Genomic DNA, 17,769 nt, shown 5'->3' with positions numbered 1-17,769 from the left:
AAGAAAGTGGTAAATAGCACTGTCCTGTGGAGGGGGAAGAGAAGCACAAGCCACACATGCTGCAAACATCTGTTTTAACAACTAGCTAGGAAACAAGTCATTGCTGCACTGTTTCCCACCTCCCAATAACTGAACAATCCCCATTTTTCCAAGAGGTCTTATCTGAAGAAACAGTATCATTGGTTACACCGAAATGCCAAGGTCTTATCAGTTGCCACACTAAGTTGTTAGAATAAAGCTTTTGTTTCTGTATCAAAAAGTCTAGAAAGCTTCTTCCATCTATTTTAGATATACTTGGAAATACTTCAAAACAGTAAATAAGCTTCTTCCTGACATCTGCAGGACCCTCAGTAGTACAACACATTTCAGCTCCCTGACAGTGCATCTATTTCTGATGATAAAGTCTTCTGATGTTTATATAATCATTTGACCAGAGCCAATAGCTTAAATAATTTTTTGTTTGTTTTACAGGGAAGGCAATAACAGTATTTGCTCTTCAAGTACTATCACAGCTATCCTTTCCATAAATTAGGTAGAGTTATTAGAGAGGTAACAGTGTTGGAATTTATACTTTGCAAGCAAGGTTCTTGAATATGGTGACAAAACACATTCACTTATTTTCTCTTCGAATATTCACTCTGATTTAGCTCATTCTTGCCTACAGCCAGAGTCATCAGTCACTGTCAGCTTAGCACAGCATTATGTTTGCTAGCACAATTTCCATCAGAAAAGTCCTTGGACTGATCAGGTGTTTCAACTCTTCTAATAGGAGAAGCCAAGTACTTGTACAACAGATGTTCAGAACAGTAAGCGTGTAATAAAAAAAACAGGGAACACAAGCAGCCATACTACCCTATGCACAAACACAGGGGATTCTCTGTATATTGGGAAGTGTTTCCTTCCCTCTGTCCCATGCACAGAAGGAAATTGGTTCAGCCATTCTTTGAATCAGAATTGTTTTCTCATTCCCATAGACATTACTTCCCAATGTTTACTGCATAATCTATGGAGATCATCATCATGGTTTACGAGATACTATTTTCCACTCATGAATACAAAGACAGAGGCCTGAGCCTAAAGAGGCTTGAACACGTGCTTAACTTTGTACATATTAATAGATTCACAGGGAAAATTAAGCGTGCATGTAACACCTCTCAAGAGCAAGAATCTGGCTTTGAACATCTTTAAAATAAGACCTTACTCAAATTAGAGCAGAATTGAAATAAAATTATAGATAAATCTCCTAGATTATGTTATGACTTCAGAATAACTGTGCTAGAGCTAGACTTTTTTGTTTAGCAGGTGCATATACCACTCCCTTGCCAACGCCCTGGTTTAAGGGATCCTTATCCAGAAAAATGAGATAAGGATCCCCTGTGCCCCAAGAAGCCGTCCTAATCATCAGGGTTACAGGATTTTCTGAGTAAAACCATTCCAGACAACCTCCTATTTCATCTGCACAACAAAGTGTTTGCTGCAGCAGGGACCTGATCTGCAGAAGTTTCCCAGCGATAAGTCAGTCATGAGACAGAGAAGCAAACCGTCTCAATGTACCAAACTGATGAGATTCATCTTCGAAATTCCTGTGGTCCGTTTGTGGTAGAAATGTGGATTCATACGCTCTCTAGCAAGGGAGAGAGCTTGAACTTTATCCCCTGTAACTGGAAGTATGCTCACTACTGATCCAGCAAATGCAAATATAACACAGTAAGTTCCGGCAGTCTAATCYTTCCCTTCCCTTCCTTACTAATAGTTCAAATTGAAGGGAAAGCTTGGAATGAAACAAAAAAGTTGAAATGTTTTTTGTTTTGTTCAAAAAGTGGGTTAAAACCCTTAATTTTATTTTCTTCTGTCTTGAAAAGAAAGCCTACCCAGAAAGTGGAGTGGTGAGAGCATACAAACCTAGCTGTTCATAAGACAAAGCTCAACGAATTCACAAACAAGACTATGTAATGGTTTGCTTGCAACAGCAGGGACTTGGACTCAAGTGACCTGTGTCCTAAATAGTAAAGGACAAATCAAACATTTCTGAAGCAGAAAAGCAAGGCTTTCCTGTCTCTGCACGTAAGTGGCATTCCCATGCACCATGCACACACATTTATTATCCATACTTCTGTCCTTGTTCCAGACACGCTGCCTTGACTTACATTCTGTTTCCATTTTGCCCATGGTTGGCAAGAAAATGATGAATCCCAGTTCTGAAAAACTACTGGCAGAAACTTTTTATCATAAATCCAGTATATTTCCTCAGAAACAGGATCATATTATTCAGCTTTAAATACGCTCAGAGGATTTGAAGGCCAGGTGCCACAAATGTAAACAAACCATTTAGATGTGCATATACAACCTCTGAATTTCATGTAAAGACAAATTTATATAGGGCAAGAAGGAGAAAAACCCTTAAATTGGAAAACAAGAAGCTACAAGTAATAAGAAAGTGAACAAGTGAGGAAAAGGAAAAAAAGCAGATGCATATATCATGGTATCTTCAACTTCAGCTATGCTATCTCACCAGTGTGAACAAGTACAAGGTCGGTAAAAAGCTGCAACACTTAGTGAGGGAACAAGAGGTACACTGTATCGTGTTCGACTGGAGTGGGGAGGGGGAGGGAAGGGTGAGACAAAAGAGATGAAGAGCATTTCTTCATTCCTTTCAGCAAATACTATCAGCAGATAGAAAAAAAACAAAGCTTCAAAAAAAAAAAGTGTGGCAACATGCTCCTTATGTTGCAATGAGATATTTTCTGGCTCATGACCTGGGACCTTCAAATGAAAGCAAAATCCCCCCCTGCTTACATAGCAATACGGCTCTAGAAGGGCCCACACCTGGGTTTGAGTCCAGCCAGTAGGAAAAGCATCTCTTAATTCAGAAGGGTCTGAGACATCTACTTCATATGCTTTCACGCAACACAGGCCCCAAAACACCCCAGCAGTTAATCAGCAGGTGGATACAGGTGAAGTTTGAATGCTCATTCGGTGATGTCACAGCAAAATCTGTTTTGTTTCTTCTCAAGTGTTCAAGAGAATGCAATACCTCCCTTTCTGCATTGGGAGATCACATACAGTGGATAACCAGGTACAGAACTTCTGACGGTCATGGAAAAAGAAAGGAAAGGAAAAGGCTGTTCAAGAAAGTTGCACTGCCAATTCAAAGAGCAGGCTCCTGACCAAGTAAAGAATCACTACTCAAATGAGCAAGTAGCATGCTATTGGTGAAGGTCTCCAAAGTGCCACTCAAAACAAAGGTTTTGACAACTGTTTTAGATTCTTTGTGACTTACATCAATTTAGAGACCTTTTAGAGCTGAAATGAATTTAAGAAAGACATATATGTATAATTCTCAAACAAGTTCATTTTTGTCCACTTTTCATATTTCAATGTTAGGTTGTAGAAGAGGAAAAAAGTTTCTCTCTCTCTCTCAAAAAAAAGTGCCATTCTGTCTTGAAATCAGCTAGACACATGACCGAAATTCTAATTTACAAATAAAAAAGTTTTATGGAGAAGAAGAGGTCTTAGACCACCTACTATTCACAGAAGAGACCTTGTCTTGAACTATTTCCTTGCAAAGCTGTAAAGACAATTTCAGAGGGAACCTACAACACCTGAAGATCATAAAAAATAGTACCAGCTTTGCAGGGCAGATCTTTGTGAAGCCTTGATAAGGAAATCAACCACCATTGAAGGTGACTGTCTAAGATTTTCATGATCTGATGATATTAAAAAAAGTTGAGGCCTAGATGAAGGATAAGGAACACATTTCTGACTAGCAGCAGCTTACTTTTGCTAATAAGCAGTTAGAAAACAACTGCAACCATCTGACTACAACATTCAAAAGGTAACAACTGTTTGCATCACTAGAAAGCCTCAGCACAAGAAGGAAGAGTTGTCTTATCTGAATTGCATGAAGGAACAGCATAAGCTGGAAGTGTAGTGCCCCTTCAGAGGAACATGGGACAGGAACCAGCAACTTTGAAAGATGTTGTGGCAAAGGCTGAGACCTTGCCTCAATAAACCAGAAGACAAGTAGTGAGACATGAAAATTCCTAATCAGCAAAAACAAGACAAACTAGGAGTCACAAGCAGATACCTAGGGAAGAACAAAGACATGGCAAGAATACCTTATAGTCCTCCAGAACATGCTGTTGGCTTCCCACTGCTCCTGGCTTGGAGACTTGCAGATGTGACTTCTATTTATTTACTGTCCTCACATGGGTTTCTCTTCTATTCTCCACAGCTCCTTGGCAAAGAGCTCCACAGATCTACTGCCTGTAGCGTGAAGAATCATCTCATTTTGTTTGTTCTGAACTAGGTTCCTGTTAGCCTCATTTGATGTCCTCTGATTCTTGTGCTGCAAGAGTGAGTAAAGTGAGCCCCATCCACCTTCTTAATTTAATTTGTAACTCTGTAGGCTTCCTTCCTATTCCCCTACATTAAGCTCTCTCTTTTGGACTGCAAAGTCCTAGCTTGCTAAATCACTCATGTCTCTCATCCTCCTTATCACCTGCTACTCATTTTCCAGTTCTACTACGTTCTCTCTGAGATGAAGGAACCAGGCTGCAAACTGTGTCCAAGATGTGTGAACCACATATTTATAGAAGGGCATAATGATATTTTGTGTTGTTTTCTGTTCCTTTATAATATTTTCTAACATTTAATTTATTCGTGGACTGCCACTAAGCAAGCTGTTGTTTTCACAGCTCTTTTATGACCCCAAGATTTCAGCTGGGGACAAGTGCTTTAACAAACAGCATAGCAGAGGCTGACCCTTTGTCTTGCACCTCATGACAGACTGCAAACTGAAGTCACATAATAATAATATATTAGAGATGCTTACGAGGAAAAGAAATTGTGACAAAATAATAAAGTGACAAATAATAAAGAAGTGCCATTCCAGTCACCTGGTACCTAGTAGTTACAGACTTGCTCCACTGAAAGGAATTTACTTAAGTAGTAGTCACAACAAGTACTTAAATATTTTTAACTTGGCAAAAGAAAATATGATTCAATACCACCACCTTCTCAGTTTCCTGGAGTTACAGGTTAGCATGCATATATGATCTGGCTAAATGCCACCTGGAAAAAAGTAAGAGACCTGTATCTTCATAAACTCTGCATGCTGGTTCACTCAGTGGGATTATCTTCAGTGCTGGTAGTAATCTGCTACATACATATTCTTCAGCAAGAATACCTTGTATTGGTTGTGGCAGCAGATGATACTCCAGAGTTGTCTGTTTTAAGACTGATTCATATAAAAGAGATTATAATGTGGGACTGAAAATCCATTAACGAACAGACAAAAAACTTCCAAGTGTAAGACAACTTAAGACAGTGTCAGTCTGAAGCTAGGCTCCAATAAAACCTCTGTGTGTGTACACCTTTTGAATTAAGTACTATGTATACACACAGACATACACATATATATGGGGGGGGCTTTCTTGGAGTAGAGTGTGTGTATATATAATTCTAAGTGTATGTATGCACACGTGCATATGTAGATAAATATTTTTTTTTTACTGCTTAACACTAACACTATATTATTAAGGACAACGGAAGCAAGTATCTTTCAGTCATGCAATATTACTGCCTATCTTTACAGGGCTGGAAGAGACACCAATGATAGTGTACTTCATTCAGTCTTTTCCATAATAAAAGAAGCTGCTATACATTTATACATTCATCTACTTCAGATGCACAGAATTAAAACATTAGACAAACTATTTTTTCAGTAATTGGCCAAAGAATTGCACTATATTTTATTTAATTATACTGGTTCCTCAGCTTCTTGAATCATGAACAAAATACTACTATAAAATACCGTATTTGCAGTACAACGGTATGCTTTACATAAAAAACACTGAAAGAGATGTGGCTGGTATAGTAACCTACCACTTAAAAATTGATATACATACATAACACAGTTTAGCTTTAAGCAAAGCCCTGTATACTGTGACAATGTAGAAGAAAAAACTGCTTTCAATTCATAGGCTCCAGAACACATTTGAAGAGAGTTTTCCCCACTTGCTTCACCAGTTTTATTTGTGTCATAAAACAGAGGTTTTGAAAATAAAAGCTATATGAAAAGTCATATCAATGCATAATCTAACACTACCTATTTTTATAGTATGTAATTCAAAATCTCTCCAACACACCAAAAATTAACAACATTGGCAACATCTCAGAAGAGATGTCAAGGAAACTTAACAGTAGCAGATGATATTTTTTCCTGACAAGAACCAGTCTGAGCACTGTTGAGCACTGTTTTAAATGTACATTCATGTTAAGAACACAAAGCAGTTGCACTGCAGGTTTTTTCTTTTTTTTTAAAACAGTCATAGTACTTCTGCAAAAATTATTTGAAGAAAAAATAAGATACTCCCCTCCCCAAAGGAAGTAAAGACTCCACAGAGTCAAGAACTCTGTCAAATCGATCAAAGAAGATCGAGGCCCCCTGCTCAGAGCACATCTGTAGCATAATCAGAGAGGCAGCTGCAGCATACAATCCCAAAACTCATTCTGGAACCCATGTGAGAGTAAACATGGCAGAACAGGCTTCAAGCACAGGGCACACACCCAGGGCCATGGACACATACAGCACATATTCAATGTGATTTCATGCTAGGATATGAGCTGGATATGTTACGTTCCTAAGACCAAATTTAGCTAGTCTTCAGTACTGTATAAGTATGGCATTATGTAACTGGATTTCTTATAGCTGGACTTGCAGTTCTCATATTTTCAGTTTAGCAAGAGCTCTTTCTCCTCTCCTGCCTTCATGTACCAGCCATGGCTGATCACTTGATCTGCAAGCCACCAACCAGGTGTTGCAGGCAGAGTGCTGCTGCCCAAGAAGGTCTGACAATTAGAAGAGCCCAACAACTAAAGAGTCTCCTCCCACAGAGGGCACATTCCCTAGTAGCAAGTTAGCCTTGGGTCTCCCTGTCATACAGCTGGAGGGGCCATACATATATACATGATGGTCATTTATATATTTCATGTATATTTACTGGATTTTTTAAAGTTTTACAATTCTTTTCATGCTGTATGTACAAACACTTTTAGGAGGGAGAAGGAAAATTCTTATTTGAAAATTCTTTGTCATAACTTCATACCTGCAGGTGGAGATAGACAGGAATGTGATTATGCAGTGGGCTTAGCACAGTCTTCTACTCCAGATACAAGCACCAACTCTGCTGAGAAGGAGAGCTGCTAGAAAAAAAAGATGAAACATCCATATACGTTAGGAAAACTGCCTTGGCGAGAGTAAAATTGTATTCCCTCTCCCCTCCTTTAAAGCTTTTGAAAATCCAGTATCCAGTTAGCAGCTGTAGATATGGATATACACCCAACTACATACAAGTTTTATTTATTTATTTTTAAATACTAAGCGTAAAAAAAATGTGGAATACAGCACTTAATTTGCTACATCTTATAGCTGGTGTGACATTTTCTGCTATAAATAACTAAATGGGATAAACAGTATTTGAACAGCCTTACAGAACATTATGAAAAACTCAGTGCTATTAGGTAGTCACGAGCACTTACCACTGCTAAGTTCTAAAGACCTGAGATTATTTCACAAGCTTCTTTCCTAGTTTTCTTTTTAAAGAAAATAATCCTCAAACCGGAGGTGTTCCAGATGTAAAAATCTCCAAGTCCTCTAGAATTACTCTCTTGGAGTGGTAAATCATGTCCAATGCATGCATAGAGAATCAAACAGAAGCTAAGCAGAGGGTAACATATCACAAACTGTTGGTTAAAAGTTGAGACTAATATTGATCAGCTTGGAAGGGATGCTTACTACAACGATGCTTAACACCATCATCGTGCCAAACTTGCAAACACTGCCTAATACCATGTCACAGTCAAGTGTAACATGTGAAAAGTGGTTATTTTTAAACCTTTGCCAAACACTTTCTGAATAATACTTAATGGAACACATCTATTATGCTTAACACTAAATGGAAGCTTTGCAGTTTGACAGCAGTACAGAAGAAAAGCTCTGAACTGAGAAGTTTCCTCTAGTCTATAGTCTCTCCTCCTCCACTATTGTCAGTCACTGAATTTTGACAAGGCAAACTTTTTCTCCTAGTACCTGCCAGAGCTATATGAAAAGATTCAATAAGCAGCAACTCCAGTGTAAGCATGACATAAGGGGCCAGAAAATAAAACTTTTTAAAGATCTAAGGAGGACTGGCCAGTTGTAAAATATTGCATCACAAGCACTATACATTGAACACTTATGAGGGTAATTATTTCTATCATTCTGACAAAAAACTTCAAAATAGGATGCCCAGGAGCAGTAGACATTAAGGTACATACAAAAATATTTTCAGCACCACAGTCTGATTACTTAGCTTTCATTCATAAAGCTATACTCATTAAATGCAAAACCTCCACAATACTCATACTGGTGTTTCTTTAACATTTAGCTTATCATTCTTCCTCCATGGATGCTGGAGTCAAACACCTCTCATATCCCATAAAGGCATTTGCAGGCATCAAGAGCAACCAGAACCAAAGAGTGGATGGACCACATAGCAATAGAATAGAATAGAATAGAATAGAATAGAACAGAATAGAATAGAATAGAAAAAAGACTGTCAGTTTGCTTAACTGCTGGCTGACCATGTGAGAGATCTATAGTTCCGTGAGTTCAGCCATGTATCATCTCAGTTTTACTCTTTTACTTAAGTTAGGACTGGGGTGGGGATAGTATAGGAACATTTTTGTCTTTTAAACTTCTAAGAAAATCACTGTTGTGAAAGGATGGATGAGAGCAAGCAGAGCAATGATCTCTCAAAGCTCATTATCAAAGTTTTTTGATACAACAGAACTAAAGTGTTTGTGGTTTACTAACTCAGAAGTTGATAAATGCCATAAAACAGATGTCTAATAAAATGGAGAGTTATGGTAGCAGTGAGAATGCCAAAGGGTTTTAGAAAACAACAGGACAGGAAAATCAGGTCTAATGAAACAGAATAAGCTATTGATAAGAGCCAAATACCTGAAGACTTTAAAAGCATTATTTCAGCATGTAAAAAGCTGCTTACCCTAACACTCAAGGTTTATGATGAGTTGAATAAAAGAATTACAAACCTACCCTTGCATACAACTTCAACTCACAAAAGCATACCTCAGTGCGGAAAGCCCCCTCATTCTGAGAGTAAGTACACATACACAAACATGGTAATAATCTGCAACAAATCCCCCCCCCTCCCATTTCCAGTCATCCAGTGGAGTGACTGCTTCCTCATTAGCACATAGAAATTAACAGGCTTTGTATATGTTTATTTTTGGTAGAGGAAAAGGTTAAAAATCAGGAGAATAACTTTAGTTTATTACTGTTTTCATTTTAATAGGATCTTTGAAGGCAGAGGAGGAAACTGAGTACAGGGGTATAAAAATGGATGGAAGGGCATGAGGGCAGACAGACGTCCACCAGCATGTCAGTTTTAAGCATTTAACTTCAGCTCTCAATCAGCCTTGCTTTCAGTCCAGAGGCACATACTTTTGCCAGTGACAAAAGGAAGGGAATTTCAGCTTCCAAATTTCAAGTTTAGAACTGCATTTATGGTAGATGCTTTAAACCAGACAGCTTTTAGACAGTGGAGGTACTTATACTGAAACAAATATGCTTTCCACCACACTTGCACAAAGCGCTGGTATGCCAGAAGTCAAAGCAATATTGCTTTGCAGTCTTCTCAACTCATGTTCACTTTGAGAAAACAAGCTGTGCTAGCATGAGTTTGCTTATGCAAGATTCCGGGAAGGGCAGAGACTTAAAAAAAAAAACAAAAACCCTCTGGAAGTAATAGCTCCATGCTCCAGTAAGAGTAAATTCCCAACTAAAGTATCTGTATCAGTCTCCTAGGGAATCATTAAGAAAAGAAACTGGCTGTGCTGTTTGATTATCTGTCTTCCATAACTAGGACATAAGGAAGTCTCTTATAACTTGACTGAGGAGCAACAATGGTGCTAGAAACAGGATATTCCTGGCAGAAGATGAGGGAAATTTTTCAGTGAAAGAAGATGCTGCTGCGAGTTCACTAAGGCAACCCACATTGGCCCCAGCTGGTTTGGTTTATAGTACAGATCATGTGTTGCAGTGATGAAAAAGCCCTTCTTAACTCTGTCACTTTGCAAGTAGAGCACTCCCTCCCCTAAATGTTTGGTTTATTCAAGGCATCTGCTATCAAGATACAAGTTCGGTGGGTGTGTGCCTTATTTTTAGCTACCTGCACATTTAGCTTTCTGCCAGCTGAACACATACAGGTTTATGTCTGTTCCTTCCTTCCTCCCCGCAATCAGTTCAGGTACTGTTTAAGATCACTTTGTTCTTTTTTTTTCCAGATTCCTGCACTCCCTTTCATGTAAATGCTGTCACACATTCCGGGAGCCAGAATTGCTTTGGGTTTATTCATTTGTCTCATCCAACAGCTAAGTACAGGAAGTAACAGACTTTAGCATCTGACATGCATGCAGTGGTAAACTAGGTCCACATCGTAGGCTGAACAGTCATTTTTAATGCTTTTACATAGTGAAACCATGTAGCATTACACAGATAAAGTGTAATTCAAAGCCCTATATGCCTTTAACATGACTTCATTTATTACTGCCCTCTGGGTACTAAACTCCTTTCCCACTTGCTATCAAATGCAATTAATACAATTAATTACAATTGCTTAGATCAGCCTGTATGAAGCCATTCTGAACTGTCAGAATCAATCTCTCTCTCTCAAGCGATTTCTTGTGCTTTTCAGACTCTGTGGACCCACCAGCAATTAGTGATGGTTCACATGAACATTTCATTTTAGCACCAAAATGAACGGAAACAGATTTTGGTCAGTTTATGCATCTCAGCAGAGAAGCTGTAATTTCACCGGAGCAAAAGCTTGTTAAAGATGTTTAACACAGTTGCTGCAGTTACATTACAGAACATTGCCTTTGATTCTCTGTTCAGGTTCATTCACCAAATCATCGTGATCAGAGTCAAACATTCATCTAACCCACCATACCAGATTATACCATCAGTACTAGAGCCCCAGTTACTCATCACGCCCCACATACACGTTAGATTAGGAAAATAAATCTGATCGTAGGATACAGGTGGTGATTCAGTTTATCAGGAGACATATATATGCTTGAATTTTGCTGGGGGAGGGAGGGGTAGAGAGAGGAGAGAAGGGTGAGGAAAGGAAAGAAATATCACCTCACCCTAGACTATCAGAGCTCAGTTTCAAGATGTACTATTGTCTACATCTATTGCAAACCAATCAACCGCCAAGACACTAGAAGTAAACATTTTGGTTAGTGTTCCTTGTTAACTACTCCAGAATACTTTACACAAAAGGAAAAGAATAGTTGATTTTTAACCTGGGAACTAAGGAGCTGTGATGGTGACCCAGCAGTGGGGACTGATACTTCCAGCCAAACAGTGGTATTATCTTTAGCTCCACTGAAGCACTAAACTTCTTCTCAGACCCCTTACAAGCTGAGTGGGAAGGAGTAAGGATAAGAGCCACATTCTGTCCTTAGGGACCCCTATTAAATCTGATTCTCAACATCAGCCACTTCCTCTTTGTTTTCCTCAAGCCATATGGCTTCCTGACAAAAATCTGTACAAACAATAAATCCATTAATCAAGCTTCTGTTGGAGAAAAGACTTTTCTTCTTCAATCCAGACATTTCAGTGGAGATTTTTTTTATGTATTTTGGGGTAGGAGGGGAAAGAGTCTACAGAAATCCCAAGCAAAATACTTCTTTGTTTCCACGCTGTAACCTTGTAGACTGGAGTCCTAAGTCCACTACTAATTTGTGGCAGGAAACCCTGACATTTTAATGTTAAAATGCAAAAAGATACAGGAAAAGAGAAATCAGTCTAGTCAACAAGAAAAGTGTCCAGCCTTATCAAATTTATTCATATAGATCCAATCTAATTTACTGTCTATGGCTCCTGAGCACACTGTGTCAAAAAGATTTTTTTTAATTAGCAGAAGTACATAGGACAAGCAAGACATTAAAAGTTACTTTTAGGTTACTTTTAGTTGCTCAGTAGGCTCAAAGAGGGTACAACACTGAGAATTCAAAAGCACAGAAAAAAATGACAAAGTAAACAGTTTTCTTTGTTTGCAACAGCTTTTGAACCAGAACCATCCTTGTACCCTCAGATGTCACTCTGAGACAAATGCGGAGGTTTGTGATCCCTGTCTATCCCAAGCAGATATTTACATCACACCTCGGACTCTACCCAGCAAAGAGAAGAGAGGTTTGCCAGGAGGGAGATATAAGGAATTTAAGGGTGCTAGGAAGATGATGTAAAGAGGGAAGACCAGAGGCAATTAAGTATCTAATTTTATATGCGATGGCATTACCAAAAAAGCAGTATCTGCAAACCGAACAAGATTGATATGGCAGTCACCGCTTTACAGAATATGAAAATGCAGAATGTCAGTTTGGAGGATCTGTTCCCACTGACGTTCTTTCCAAAACTTTCTGGCCTAACCCTCTATTACTCAGTAGTCTCTAGTACAAAAGGAGAATTGGGAAGAACGAGAAATTACTACCAAACCCAGGCAGTCTCTTTCAGACTTATATTTCTAAAGCAACCATGACACCTTCACTCACATGAAAAGAAAACAGGATTGGCATAGTAACAATTCTTTTTAACCTTAAATCGCATGTTGTTTTCTTCATAGTTGTTCTACAGTTTAGTGAGTGATGACTAAATCATGTCATCATTTATGTGAGCCAAAATAATCCCTTGTTAAGAGGAAGTTCAGGAGAAACAAGAAGCAGTTTATGACAGTGAAAAAGACATTATGGAGAAATGGCATGGGGCAGGGGGAAAGAGCTGGCTTTTGAAAAGTCTTTTTTGTTTAAATACAGGAAAGCAGAATCCTTGATTACAAGCAGGAAATCTTTAAATGAAAGCCCCTTTTGTCTTTGTTGAAGTTAAGTAGCAATTAGCCATAAAGGGAAAAATATGGAAACAGTAATCTCAAAAGACTGAGTCATTACCTCCAAGGAGACACATCTGTAGTTTTAACAAGGTCAGAACATTTTGGTCAGTTCTACGGGGTAACGAGATATACACGATGTTAGCTTACGTTTCTATCAAGGTAATAATTCCAAAAGACCGCAGACATTGCATGGAAACTACAGCTATGAATTCTTAGCCTGGAGGTCACAATCTGAAAGATTTGCCATCCTATCCATAATATGGATGGATTTGTAAATGCCTTGAGGTAGGGGTGAAAGGTGTGTGTGTTTTGGATAGGGCAGTGAGGAAGACTGGGTGCTGCAAGCTAGGGGGGCCTTCCACATCTGGGTCATATGGTCCTCATTACTTTCTCATCATTGTTAATCAAAAAGTTACCCTTTACCAGCTACATAGTGACCTATGTAAAGATAAATCTGGGATTGTCATTTAGCTCCTAGCAGGAAAAAAAGCTTCCCTGTCACTAACTTCCACTGTCAGTCAGTTAGTATAAGCAGCATCCTTGCTTCAAATCTCACTAGAAAGCACGGGGTACAATGGGCTACAGATATGAGATCTTACAAAAGGTCAAAATGGAATTTAAGAAGGGATGGCAAGTAAATTTAGGGGTACCAGTAGAGAGGAGGAGAGTACTTCTCCCTCCAGCTAGCTCACTATTCAGTTCTTTTTGACCATCTTGATAAACAGCGCATACTTTTGAAGTAACAGTACTATAAGGCATCTATATCAACCTATTTTGGCTATTGCTTTTACCTATGGGGAGAAGACTGATCCAAACCATAAGCAATACACATTATTAGGTCAATACAAGGAAGATAACCTGTTTACATCATTACTGCACTTAGACTGTAACAGTAGCCAGCCACAGCAAAATCAAACAAGTTTATTCCTCTTCCTCCCCAGATCAACCTAATGTTTCAAACAGGGCCAACAAAGGAATCATCCAGCCCATCACTACATCACTCAGTCCTGTGTCTGCTTGTCTCTCTCTTTCCCTATAGCACTCATCTCAGATATCCTGCCTGTCACATCTAAGTTAGCAGCCTGTGTCTATGCAATTCCAAAACAGGAATTTTTACATGTACTATGTTGAGAGAAGCAACAGTTTTAACATCCCTTTCCACATTAGGAGCAACATTTTGTTAATGCTATTCTGCTCTTCTTAGGAAGGGAAAAGGAAAGAATTGCATCAGTTAATGTCTCTAAGTCCAACAGTAAGTTACTCCCTCTTCACTCCACAAACTTTGTATCCTGGCTCTTAAAGCTATACTGAAACGCTGAAAAGCAAGTACTACAAAGCTCTCTTTACCACGATCTTAAGAGTTTTGCCTGTCAGTTTTCTTCTTGTGAGCACATGAGGGGCACTGCTTTCTGTACTTCTCCAGTAGCAACAAGTTTGAATTCATTTAATAGATTTAAACGTTAGAGTTCCAGTTGTTGAGAAAAGGGAAAACACTTAATCAGATTTTTACTTTGTTTATACAATATATTCTAAAGAATCCCAACACATAAGCCAAGAGGACACTGTCATATAATCAGAAGACTTGTAGACAGGGGATGTTATTTTCTTTCCTGTTTTCTTGTTCCCCCCAAAAGAAACAAAAATAAAAGCCTCCAGACTATGAAAGCTCATCATTGAGGTCCACAGTAACAATTAATCAGAGATTAAAAAGGCATGTTGATATAACAGAGAGCCATCAACACTCATCCAGACTGTTCAGGTTCCACCCGGTTCTTCTGATCTCCTCACACATTCTGCCCAACTCTATTTGAAATAGTGCTAGAGTAACAGCACAGGAACAAGTAATTTTCTATTTTTGTCAGCCAGTCTTGTCTTAAGGCAGCACGTGTAGCAACTTTACATTCACTGATAGCAGGTGTGCTTTTCTTTATTTTCCTTGGCAGACTTAAAAGCATGAAAGAGCTGAGGTTCCTGCTGACCATAGACCTCTATTAGAAACCACTGCCTTGACTATACTGCTGTAGTTATACACATTCAGGCTCACTTGACAAGGCAATTGCCCAGCGTACCAGTAGAAGTGTGAAGTCATGAAGAGAATTTGCTTTGTTGCTGAAAATTTGTTTTCCCTGCCTACAGTCTTCCAGCTCGTGATCAGCCAAAATTTGCTCTATAGATTTAAAATCACACACTTCTGTCACTTTAGAAGTCTGTCCTACCTTTTGAAACAAACTGTTCAATTTCACCCTTGACTATTAATACACAAACTCTTGCCATGTCTACATATGGCTAAACATTTTGCAGCAATTCTGAAAGAAGTGCGTATGAGAAAAAGCATATTTAAAGAATCTAAAAAGAGAAACAGACTGAGGTAATATAGTTAAGTGATATTGAGGTAGTGAAATGATAGCAGAAATTCTGACTAGGAAAATGTTTGTTCACATCCTCTGATCCACTTGGGTTGTAGCTTACCAAAAGGTGTGTTAAGTTAGATCCTATTGTTATTGATCCTAGTGGTTAGAACCACTGGAAGATATTTTAAAAGAACAATGCAAGCTAAAGCATGCATGTCATTTACCATGCAAATCTCTGTAAAAGTATTATAGTTGGAGAAGTCATCCAGATATTTCAGTATTCAGATGATGTAGAAATGGTAAAGTGTGGCATTTGCTTTAATTTCTTTCCTTAGGCATAAGTCCAGTTGATGGTAATTAGAAAAAACAAGACTGGAACAGGATTCCATTTTACTTGCATTAGTGTAAACAGGGACATACATACATGTAAAGTTAGTGAGAATAAAACCAGATTTCTCTTCCTTTGTCACTGAGCATATGTCCCAGCCAGCATAACAACTGAACTACTTGGAAGGTAGTAGTTTAACATACAGCCTGCACTCACAATCAAGACAGCACCCAGCAATCCCTTGACTTCTCTCCAACAGTGGGTATTATAGTTCTGGAAGTGATTCTTCACTTTTCAGGCACTGCCAGACAGTTTCTGTTTGCACATCGCAGCAATTCGTAGTTAAATTCTAGAAAGCCTGTTTTATTAAAAGAAATCCTGAAAGACTGCTGTCCTCTTTGCAAAGAAAGAACATTCTTTTCTGCTTTCAGAGACTGTTTACATGGTGTCATTTTGTATGATGATTTATCCTGTTTTTATGAGCACTCAGGTGAGAGAGTTTGCAGAATCCATATCAGAAACAGAATAAGAATGAATGAAGAAACCAGAACCAAGCAGTCATTGCAGATTTTCATAAGTTTAAATTGTTTTGGTTTAACAATACCCCAAACCAGAAAAAAAAAATCCAGTATTTTCAGTTTTGTCTTTAATATTAGCAGGAACATTAGATCTCACCCTGTATTTCCATCTGATCCTTTCAATACAAAAGAATTCTCATCTAAAAACAGTGATTTCCCAGAGGGCTTAAATGTTAGCTTCAGTTATCCTACAAGGCAAGTCTGGTTATTATAACCCACACCTGTTAGCTGTTAGATTCCAACCTTCTTCTAATTAGTCAGATTGCACAGGACAAAGTGAAGCATGTAAGTAAAGACAGCTCTAAATAGCAGCAAAACCTGTCAGAGATGGAAGTCCTGCACCTTTCCTAAGGGCTTGCAGCTATTTCTTTTATTTACCATAGTATGCTGCATGCAAGATTGAAATCACTAGTCTTCACATTTGTTTGCATAACCAAACAAATCTTTTCCCCATTTCAAATGCATATAGTTCCACTAGCACTTTAAAGTAGAAGGCAGTTTTTCCCCCTCAAGAACTGTACCATCCTCTCTATCCTCTCCATTTCTTCCTGGCCTGCATGACCCTCCTCAGTTCATAGTGAATTGTGTCAGGGATCAGATCCAGATTAAGATACAGACAACCCTTCCCTGCACCCTCCCCCCAAACAAGTCAGCAAAACACACAAGCCAGTTAACTTGCACTGCAGTTGCATTATTTCATATGGTTCAGCACTGCTAAGAGGTGGAAAAGAGCCAGTGCATTCCTCCTTGTGCATGTCAATACACATCTACAAGGAAAGGACTACAGAGACAGAAAATTTCCTACCACGTAAAACAGGAGAAAGCCCACCTCTTGGTCCTATCCTTTGCAGATGAGAAGTTAAAGTGGTCAAGGGCCAAAAAGGTTTTATGTTACCACCTATATGTTGAGCTCTCTATTTCTAAACAAGTTTTTATTAAAACAAAAAACCCTTGCTAACTTAGTTTTTATGCTGATGCACAAAGAAACAGTGGAAGATAATGTATCACTTTTTGTTGTATACATTGGAATACATTCATCAGTATAATTAAATTTCAGTACTATAATAAAATAGCAGGTTTTCTACATAGGAGTCTTCAGGTAGCTTGCGCTCGCAAATAGTCAGCTTCTATAAAATGAACTTCAAATGTCTTTAAAAGCACACACTGGATAATAAAAGGTGAAAATACTGCAGTATACAGCTGTCATGCATTTCATGGCTGTAAAAACAGTCACAGATGGCACTTGCAGAGAGGAAAGTTGGGCCTGAAGTCTTGCAGATTTGTAACTTCATTCACAGCATTTGTCCTTGCTGAAAATGAATATCCTCCATGGGACCTTCAACCAGCAACCACTTTATTTTCATTCAGAACATTTGAGGAAATTATGTGGATTATAAAATATGGTTTTTTAATTGTTTAATTGTAATCAAAGGAATAAACATTTTACTGTTATTTTATAATCACAGGTTTATTTTTGTTTGGAGCTTTAATTTCTTTCCTTACAAGCCAATGTAAGCCAAACTGTTTACCCTCTTCTCTCCAATCAGCAATGA

At 38.5% G+C, this 17,769-nt stretch overlaps 1 protein-coding gene across 1 annotated transcript in view; it reads right to left on the bottom strand.

Annotated features, from left to right (window-relative positions):
- RASSF8 (Ras association domain family member 8) overlaps positions 1-4,183 on the bottom strand; it is a 40,323-nt gene extending 36,140 nt beyond the window's left edge. The window contains exon 1 of the mRNA XM_026066935.1: positions 4,119-4,183. The gene's annotated coding sequence lies outside the window, so the exon portion shown is untranslated. The remainder of the gene's footprint in view (positions 1-4,118) is intronic.
- Positions 4,184-17,769: the final 13,586 nt, after the last annotated feature.

The sequence above is a fragment of the Apteryx rowi genome, unplaced genomic scaffold (assembly GCF_003343035.1).
Source record: "Apteryx rowi isolate R43461 unplaced genomic scaffold, aptRow1 scaffold_25, whole genome shotgun sequence".
NCBI classification, from domain to species: domain Eukaryota; kingdom Metazoa; phylum Chordata; class Aves; order Apterygiformes; family Apterygidae; genus Apteryx; species Apteryx rowi.
This window is presented reverse-complemented; position numbering and strand designations above follow the sequence as displayed.